At 32.7% G+C, this 6,644-nt stretch overlaps 1 protein-coding gene across 20 annotated transcripts in view; it reads right to left on the reverse strand.

The window, feature by feature from the left end:
- Positions 1-5,304: 5,304 nt before the first annotated feature.
- Positions 5,305-6,644, reverse strand: part of LOC113809605 (inositol-tetrakisphosphate 1-kinase-like) — a 26,791-nt gene continuing 25,451 nt past the window's right edge. For all 20 annotated transcript variants that reach the window (XM_070141253.1, XM_070141225.1, XM_070141190.1 and 17 more), the window contains one exon: positions 5,305-6,644. This exon is cut by the window's right edge and continues 1,005 nt beyond it. The gene's annotated coding sequence lies outside the window, so the exon portion shown is untranslated.

Consider the following 6,644-nt stretch of genomic DNA (forward strand, 5'->3'; position numbering starts at 1 on the left):
AAGAGAAGAGAAGAGAAGAAGAGAAGAGAAGAGAAGGGAAGAGAAGAGAAGAGAAGAGAAGAGAAGAGAAGAGAAGAGAAGAGAAGAGAAGAGAAGAGAAGAGAAGAGAAGAGAAGAGAAGAGAAGAGAAGAGAAGAGAAGAGAAGAGAAGAGAAGAGAAGAGAAGAGAAGAAGAAGAAGAAGAAGAAGAAGAAGAAGAAGAAGAAGAAGAAGAAGAAGAAGAAGAAGAGGAAGAAGAAGAAGAAGAAGAAGAAGAAGAAGAAGCAAAAGAAGAAAAGAAGAGAAGAAGAGAAGAAAAGAAGAGAAGAAGAAGAGAAGAAGAAGAGAAGAAGAAGAGAAGAAGAGAGAGAAGAAGAGAAGAAGAAGAAGAAGAAGAAGAGAAGAAGAAGAGAAGAAGAAGAGAAGAAGAAGAGAAGAAGAAGAGAAGAAGAAGAGAAGAAGAAGAGAAGAAGAAGAGAAGAAGAAGAGAAGAAGAAGAGAAGAAGAAGAGAAGAAGAAGAGAAGAAGAAGAGAAGAAGAAGAGAAGAAGAAGAGAAGAAGAAGAGAAGAAGAAGAGAAGAAGAAGAGAAGAAGAAGAGAAGAAGAAGAGAAGAAGAAGAGAAGAAGAAGAGAAGAAGAAGAGAAGAAGAAGAGAAGAAGAAGAGAAGAAGGAGAGAAGAAGGAGAGAAGAAGGAGAGAAGAAGGAGAGAAGAAGGAGAGAAGAAGAAGAGAAGAAGAAGAGAAGAAGAAGAGAAGAAGAAGAAGAAGAAGAAGAAGAAGAAGAAGAAGAAGAAGAAGAAGAGAAGAAGAAGAGAAGAAGAAGAGAAGAAGAAGGGAAGAAGAAGAGAAGAAGAAGAGAAGAAGAAGAGAAGAAGAAGAGAAGAAGAGGGGAAGAGGGGAAGAGGGGAAGAGGGGAAGAGGGGAGAGGGGAGAGAAGAGAGAGGAGAGAGGAGAGAAGAGAAACAGTATAACAGCAGAAGCTAAAGCTACCGGGCACAGCCTGATTTCATCAACTTGGTGCACAGGAAATTTGACAGTTAACCATCAAGTGTGCCCATTAGCGAGCATGCCTGTCCATTCCGACTGGCCTTCAGAAGAAAATCCAGGGGCACCATTATTGCAGTTTGCTTGAATAGAAAATAAAGGGTTAGTGTAAACTAAGATCTGTGACCTCATATTCCAGTGCTATTTGTATTACAGGCTATTTAACAAATAATTTATGGATAGTTAATTAAACTGGAAATAACATCTTTTATAACCTCTTTATTGCTTGTGCAGTATTCATCATTTGTTAAAACATGCAAATTCTGTTGAAACAGATGTATATCCCTTGGGTAAAATTCAATTCAGTATGTTGTATGGAGTCGTGTAGCAGCAATAAACTCAGTCATTTCACTAAATCCATGGTTATGTGCTGTATGAGTATTCCATTACATCATAGAAGTTTTGATAATAAAACTGTATATTTCATTATACTTGATAAAGAACATGATTTGCTATAGTCAGTTAATAATACTTTCATCTCACTTTTCTTTAATACATTGAACTTTCAAAGATTCTTTCTTAATCTTCCCATCTTTTTCCTCACATCGTAATTCAGTCCTTATTCCCATTACTACATTTCAATAAGTTAATTTACTTTGTATTTAGTTTAACATAATTAAGGTCTTGATATATCTCTGCTCTCCAGTTTTATTCATAATCCTGTTTTATATTTTAAGACAAACATATGCAATATAAAACATAAACATATGCACATCTAGACATTTATTTAGTATTAAATATTATATATACCAGATATGATCTGGAAAAAGTGCAGTGTTATCCCCCAACTTATAATCTTATCATTGCCAGTCTCCTCTTGCTGTCATGGATATCAGGTATATTGGAAACAACAATTCACTCTGTATAAAGATTATTCTTATTTACATATGAAACCAGACATGATATTTACATAACTCTTTATATACAATATTCAAGCCATCTCAATCTTGAATAGGCAAAAAAATCCATTATAATGCTGTTCATATTATTTGATTTCAACTACACTTCTACAAAATGTAATCTATTCTTTGATATAATTTCTTACAAAATCACCAAAAATAGACATAATTACTAATGCCACACTTTTCATGGTCCCAAGCTAATAGTACCTTGTTTTCAGTGGGTCAAGCAATAAGCATGATAACACCAGACAACATGTACTTCACTCTTTTGTCTGAAAAATGCAGGTGAACAAGATTTCTTTTTTTATTAATAATCATTCCTTTCTTCTCTAACATCAAAGTATCCTGACATCAAAAGGTCCTATAACATGCGTCCATTCTAGAAGAAAAGTTCTATACACCTAGAACACAGTATTATTACTAAAAAAGGACAATGAATAATACAGGATGAACAACACATTTCCTTAACACTGTCTTTCTTAATTGAGTTTAGAGGTAATGGTAGAGAAGTCAATGTATACTTCCCTTGAGTATGTAATAATTATCTAGTTAAAACAACTGATGCGATGCATGCAAACTCCACTCTAATCTGAGTTTTTTAATATATATGTTTAGATAACATTACTTTCCTCTCATCCCCATTCTCAAGTTAAAACCAAAAGTATTATTAAACAGTTTCCAGTTTCTTCACCTTGTCTTTCATACAAAGCCTTCTCCACTAACAAGCTTGTATGATGCAGTTTCTATTTGAAATCTTTCCAGGTCGTGATTTTTGACATTGCCTCAACCAACAGACATAATGAGACCAGATATGTTGAATGAAGGAAATAACTCAAGAGTAACTCAAGCACTATATTAATCATTGCTCTTTAAGGTTAGCAGTGTGGACACTTCATTTCAGGAAAGCAACTATACTTAAGTGAAATCAGTCTTCTTGTGATAAATACAAAATAGTCAGACAATATATATATTTTTTCAAAGTTAACATGGAAATTTTACATAAAGTTACAATAATGGTTTACCAATTACATACTAAGTCAACTATAAGAAAAATATATCAGGATCTACCAATTAAAACTCATATGTATGAACTTATTTCAACTTTCAATGGCAATCTACATGTTCCCAACAAAAATACATATTTGACATACCCTCCTATAAGAAAACAGACTATACAAGACTTCCAATTAATAAGTTAAACATGGAAAAAAATAAATAAAAGTAAATTATATATATATATATATATATATATATATATATATATATATATATATATATATATATATATATTTATATATAAAATTTGTGTGTGTCACATTGCTAGTCAAGCATCTCAACTGGTCTCATTGGACTTTGTTGCATCCAGTCCCAAGAATTATTTGAATATCATGAAGCACAGGTAAATTAAAAACCTTGCACTAAAACTTGTAATAGTCAACCCAAGAAATATACTGAACTGACTAAATGCTTATAACCTTTAACTTAGTGAAGAAACAGTTTACAAACCTAAAATTTGAACATTCACTTGAGTCGACCACAACCATTATAAATGAGGTAGTTGATACTTTTGATGTGTGTTTCCCTGATTTTCTCTCTTTCTCATTAGCATTTGTGGATGAGATAGGAAAATTACTGACAATAAGCTTACCCAGAATTACTCTTTAAAAGGGTAAAGGACTGTGCTACACCTATACTGTATAATGGTCCACGTATATATATATAAGGAATACTTCAAAATCAACTGTTTACCCTAAATGCATATGTCTAAATAACCAACTCTGTTAAATAATGCTATTTTTCAACAATGCATAGAAATATAAAAACAATAAACTTTTATTTTGATCATCAATAGATGTAACATTAATGAAACAATGCACTTTACCTTTCTTTATAAAAAAAATAAAAAAAAATTGATTACATCGAGCATGCATGCACATATGCACAACTGCACATACATCCACACCCATATCCACATCCAACAACCCCCTCCCCCGTCATACATTCTCACACATACACACACTCTCTCTCTCTCTCTCACCCTCTACTCACTCTCTCACACTCTCTTGCTCTCACTCACTCACACTCTCTTTCTCGTACACACACACACGCACGCACGCACACACGCACACCCACACATTTACACACATTTTTTCACAGAAGCAAGGCTGCATTACATAGCCTAGTCTCCAGACTAATGGTCACAAACAACATTCAAATATTTTAATATAAAAACACCGATCTTAATTGGTAACAAGTAATCTAGGTCTTACTGATTAAGGTATGTCATAGTAAAATAAGTAATATAGTTAAGATAAATCTATACACAAGTAAACTGCTCATATCAATACTGATCTAAACCACAGTAACATGACATATCTATGCAAAAGCACAATACACCATAACATGAATACTAGAACACGAATACCTTATCTTCCATATTTACTGGCAACTCATATAATGTCCTTTGGTAAAACGTTCTGTAAATGGGCATTTTTTCAGAAGATATCAAATGCTAATTGACAGGGAATAATTCCTGGTACTTGATATATTATTCTTAGTGTCAAATAAAAGAAATAATAATCAATCTCCCTCCTTATAAATATATATTCTTTTAAGCTTATCCAGTATACAGAAGTAAAAGCTTTGATTACTTGTTATTTGCTCACAGAAAAAAGTATTTATGACAAGTTCAACCCAAAAACAACATTAGATTGATAGAACTATAAAAAAAAAAAAAAAAAAAAAAAAAAAAAATAATTGGCAAATCATATGTTATGGTTCAGATATAACCACTTTTTAATATAGGCAAGCTTTACTTTAAAAATTCCAAGTCACTCTAAAATTCATAGCACAATGTATGCATGATATTGCATGAACAGAAGCCTGATTTTCTTTTAACTGCATGCATCAATGCTTTGACTATCTATGCACTTCCATCAGCCTTGAATTCTGAACAACTTATGTTCAATCCATTCTTGATGTGGGAGGACAAATGTAGCAGATATCAACTACACAACAGAATTTTCACTTGAAATATATGGAGTAAGAATTCATACTTCTGAGTTTTTCTTTTGCAGGCTGAAAAAGGACATTATTACGAAAATGCCCTAATACTGATAAATGACCAAAGTTATTTGTAGTTTACTTAATGAGACTATTTTGCAATCTGTCTCGTTGTTTTCATCTCTTTCCTTTTACATATATATGCCAGGATGAAATTTATACATAGTTTCTTGAACTGCTTAACATATTATGTAGTACATTGTTATTCATGTTATGAAGTGTTTCCTTTCCCTACTAGCAATGATGCTATTAAGTACATCTTCCCATAAAATAAATTGAACATTAAATGGTATCTTCTAAATTAAAAAGAAAAAAATACATCTCAAATTTTCATTTCAAGAGACATATTCTTTTTATTACAGCCTGATGAGAATCTCATTATCACAATACATAGCAGTAAAAAGCCTGATTATAACTGTATTCTGGCATCCACAGACGACCATGTGCATTGTTGGGCTATCTTGTATATTTTGGCCTTAAACACTGAATCTGTCTCCCCACCACTGAGAAGGAATCAAACAGATTTACTGCTCGTTCCTCAAATCTTAGAATGTCATGGTCAAACTTTCAAGGTAAAATGAAAAACACTTGTTATCAAGTTCTCTCATGCCCTTTCTTAAAAATGAAAATATAACCGTTTCTCCTTAATATCTTTACTTTATTTATTCCTTTTTTTTCTTTTTTTCTTTTTTTTTCTTTTTTTAACTTTGACAAATCAAAATACTGCTAAATACAATACTGATATATAGAAGCAAAGCATGACAGCCAGAGAATGTTTTGTATACAGCAAAACATTCCATTACACATTTGCATTGCCAGGGCACTAGTCCCGATTTTTAATTTGCGTTTATCTCTATCTTTCTCTGTATTTGTAGGATGTCCAGCCTTTATGGGCCTCTTTGCCTAACTTGACTGGCTCTCCCCACTACTACAGCACCACCAAAAATATTGACTATTGTCAGAACTTGATCATATGCACATGTCATACATATCCAATCAAAAAAAAAAATCTATACAAGCACTATGATGACCCTAACCAGGAGTTCAATTTGCTTGTGTATTAAGTTGATTGTGATTAATATCTCTGTCTGTGTGGGGTGGGGTGCATGTGTGTGCATAAGCATGAGCGTGTGCTTGTGAGTGTGTATGTGTATGTACATGTGCATGACTGTGTGTTTTCATTTACTTATCTACTACTGTATTTTCCCCTTAATCAAATCCAACTCAAGATCCTTTCGTCTGAATTGGCTCATGTACACAATTCAATCAAATATTTTCCTCATGAAATGATAAGCCAATATACTTCTTCAGTTGAAAGCTTATCAATAATATCAAATTTTACAATGAAATACTGATATTTTTGAAGTACCATACCATCATACTACAACTAGCAATTGTACAGTATGTAATATCATCCTCTCATCCTACCAAAAGTTACAGACATTTCCACTTCAACAACAAGAGTAATGCATGCACCAGATAGGAATGATTATGAACAGTCAGTGTATTAATGCCTCTTTGGAAATCCTGTGCTAATTAGAATTTCTACATCTATAAATGCAGTAATCACTACATTCTAGCCTAAGATATAATCCAAGGAAAGAATACAAGAAAAGAAAGGAAGAAGGAAAAATAGAAGAAAGGCACTCCAAATAC

This window comes from Penaeus vannamei, chromosome 3 (assembly GCF_042767895.1).
Source record: "Penaeus vannamei isolate JL-2024 chromosome 3, ASM4276789v1, whole genome shotgun sequence".
Taxonomy (NCBI): domain Eukaryota; kingdom Metazoa; phylum Arthropoda; class Malacostraca; order Decapoda; family Penaeidae; genus Penaeus; species Penaeus vannamei.